The 3,560-nt window shown below is 27.6% G+C and overlaps 1 pseudogene; it reads left to right on the top strand.

Moving 5' to 3' along the window:
* The first annotated feature begins 865 nt into the window (after positions 1 to 865).
* Positions 866 to 3,051, top strand: LOC117918140 (annotated as a pseudogene).
* Positions 3,052 to 3,560: the final 509 nt, after the last annotated feature.

The following is a 3,560-nucleotide window of genomic DNA, read 5'->3' as shown; positions in this document are numbered from 1 at the left end:
ATTGAAAATGTTCTTTATTGATGTCAATGACCGAGTATATCATTTCCAGTAGTTGTTCATATGTTGTCCCAAGAGGCACATCAATAGGTTCAACCACAACTCTATCCCCAACATAATCAACATCGGTTTGTGTTCTCACCATTTTCCCATTACAAAAACAAACTATTGCCACCGATAAATTAAACATAGTTTACCTATAGAAGAAACCAAAAAAATCAAATCAATTTCATTTTTAATCACAAAATTACACAATAGAAAACATTAGTAATAACATCAATTTGTAATGAAATAACAAATAACAATAATAGGGTATGCTATTGACAATAATCAAATAACAAATAACACCTTAATATCCAAATAATTCAATGTTTTTTATTAATAATATTTTCTTATTATTTATTACCATTAAAATTGAATAAAATGTTGTTATTTTTCCATTAACAATTAAAATGTCATTGTTTTGAAAAATAGTTTTTAAGAACAGTTTTTGGTTTTTTTAGAAATAAAATTGCGTTTGGAAAACAATTTTTGTTCTTAAAAATAGAAAAAACATGTTTGGTTGAGTTAATAAATTTTTTTTTATAACAAATAAAAAAAAATGTTTAGAAGTTGTTTTTTTTTTTTTTTAATAAAAAAAATTAATGTTTCTTCATAACTCCTCTATTTATAAAAAAAGATATAAATAAAAAAATTCAACAAAATATACTAATAAGAGGGTGATGGATTTGAATGGGAAATCAAATTATATTTTCAGTTTTTATTTTATTTTAAATTTTGATCATATATTTTTTATTTTAATTACAATAAATAAGAAGATGAAATATTTTAATAATAAACGAGTAAATATCATACTAAATGAGGATTAATGATAAGGTAATCATTTTCGATAAATGGTTAGATTTTTTAATAAAAATAAATATAAATAAAAGGTTATAATTCAAATTTAAAACTTTTGTTACCACTCTAAATTGATTGTAGAAAAATTGGATACAAATATTTAAAGGAAATATTCACAATTATGTAAAATCAGACATATTTTATTATTTTAAATATTGGTAAGAAATATTATTAATTAAAGGATTTATGACTTATAAGGATATTTATTAATCATATATATTTATTTGAAATTTTCTTAACTATTTGCCTTTTTTGTCTCCTACTTTTTACTAAATCTTATCCCTCCAACATCCTTTCCAATTATTATAATTTTTAAAATAAAAAAAAATAAATTTGTTTTAAACATAAAAATAATTTGATAATTAAATTAATCTATAAATATAAAGCCTTTTCAACATGTTTATTTAGTTAAAAAAAATATTTTGTTTGATTAACTTAATATTTTAAAGATAAAATAAATTATATCCATTTTTCAATTAATTTTTATAATTTTAAAATTTTAAAAATTTATGCATTTTTTAATATAAAAACTCTTTTTTAATCATTTTTTATTTTCCTTTTTTTAATAAAAAAAATTAAAAATTTTAGAAGTCTTCTTCCTTGTTCTCGTGGACGTAGGCAATCTGCCAAACCACATTAAATTTGTATGTTTTCTTTTCATTTTTCTCTAATTTTTCACCAAGAATCGTTGCACGAAAATCAACAATATTCATTCTCATTCTTATTCTCATTCTTATTCTTATGTATTGTCAATACTACTCTAAACCCTAAAACATGAGCTATATATTGGAATATAATGTCATAATCAGATATTTATGGTTTGCTTTTCCTACTAAATCTGCATTTTGTTTGATTCAAGTAAAAGGGAACTTGTGACTTGTTCCAAAGACAAACCCCCAACTGTTTTTCGCAGTTCTAGTAGGTCTCAGTTAGTTTGGGATTATAACAAGAGCAACGATCGCTCTAGAACTGGTACCAAAAAGAGTAAGTGTGGAGCAAATGAACTCAGACTAATATATATATCTTAAACAGGCAAAGAGCACTACTTTTGAAAAACCCTTTTACATGTGTTTTTCAATTTGGTTGCTTGCAAGTAAAGAGGAGACATATGTACAATGAGTTCTCAGAGTTTTCTAGAGACCAAGAACACTTGATATCAATCAATGGACTGGACTATTTGGAAGGTTCACTCTTCGATCATGCAAAATAGTTCTCCTCATAATTGGAGATCCTCATTTTTCTCACCCTCTTACTACTCGCGCAAGTATATCTTCACTAATATCCAAGAATGGCATCATCTACTGCCTTGAAGTAGTCAAGTATTATGATGAACTCACAAGCCATACATTGATGAGGTAAGTATATAGCTGATGAATTGCTCTTATTAATAGTACCTATATTTATATATATAGTACCTTATATATATTAGGTTAAGCATTGAGGCATACCTGACTTGAGAATTATTCTTTGTAAGAAATACAGGGTCTGCTTAAAGGCTTGAATTTCCTTCCTAGTTTCATTCTCACAAAAGATGTCCCCTTAGTAAATTTTATAAACCGAGTTCATAGTAGAAAACTAGATCTTCGAGCAAAAGAACTGCAGAATGTTCCTCATCCATGGGTGAATCTCTTTGTTTCGAGATCCCGTATCTGATCAGACTTCAACTTAGGTGTCTTTAGGGACATTATCCCTAAAATGAACAAGACCATTGGACCATTCCTCGTCTACCAAATGATCCGGAAAAAGTAAGAATTCTGAACCACCAAGTTTTGTTGTTTAATGTAGAAATAGATTATTGATTATAACTTTGCTCTCAAATCTGAATGCCATATGTGATTGAAATTTTTGTATACATTGCAGGTGAGATGATAGGATGTCTACAGTTATACCAGATGAAGATATATTCTACACAATAGGCTTATTGCTTTCAAGTGGGGCTGATGAATGGGAACCCTTGGAGAATCAAAACAAAGAAATACTGCAGTTTTGTGATCAAGCTGGTATGAAGATCAAGGGGTACCTTCCTGCTACAGAACCATGGAAGATTGGATGAATCATTTCAGCCAGAAGTGGAAAACTTTTGAAGACAAGCAAGCTCAGTTTGATCAAAAAATGATATTATCCCCTAGACAACGAATTTTTTGTTCCATATAAGTTTTAGAACTGGACATCTGGCTTGAGGTTTTGGATAACAGTAGTGGAAGAACATATAAATAAATTTTTCCATGCATGGAAAATGCAGTTTTAGTTAATTAGTTAGCACATGATATATATAAGTTTTGCATGTTAAGCTTTTTTTTTCCTATATCTTTTTTTTTTTTTTTTTTTTTTGCATAACCGAGTACAAAAATATATAGATATAGAGAAAGTTTAGGAAGCTATTCTAGGCTATACATTGTCTAAGGCTAAAATCATGGAAAACCCTTGAAGGAAGGGATTTTACAATTAAAGGTTTCCTATAAAAGACTATTCAGTTTCTTGTTAACAACTCACACCAACACTCTCCCTCAAGTTGGTACGTAGATATCTCTAATGCATAACTAGGCGAGTGAGTTGTAAAAGTTTTTGTTGGACATTGCTTTCATGAGTATGTCCACCAATTGGTCTTCTAACTTGATAAACGAGAACTGAATAATTTTTTCTTCAAGGTTTTGTTTGATAAG

Source organism: Vitis riparia, chromosome 7 (genome assembly GCF_004353265.1).
Source record: "Vitis riparia cultivar Riparia Gloire de Montpellier isolate 1030 chromosome 7, EGFV_Vit.rip_1.0, whole genome shotgun sequence".
In the NCBI taxonomy this organism is placed as follows: domain Eukaryota; kingdom Viridiplantae; phylum Streptophyta; class Magnoliopsida; order Vitales; family Vitaceae; genus Vitis; species Vitis riparia.
Note: the sequence above shows the minus strand (reverse complement) of the source record. Positions and strands in the feature narration are given on the sequence as shown.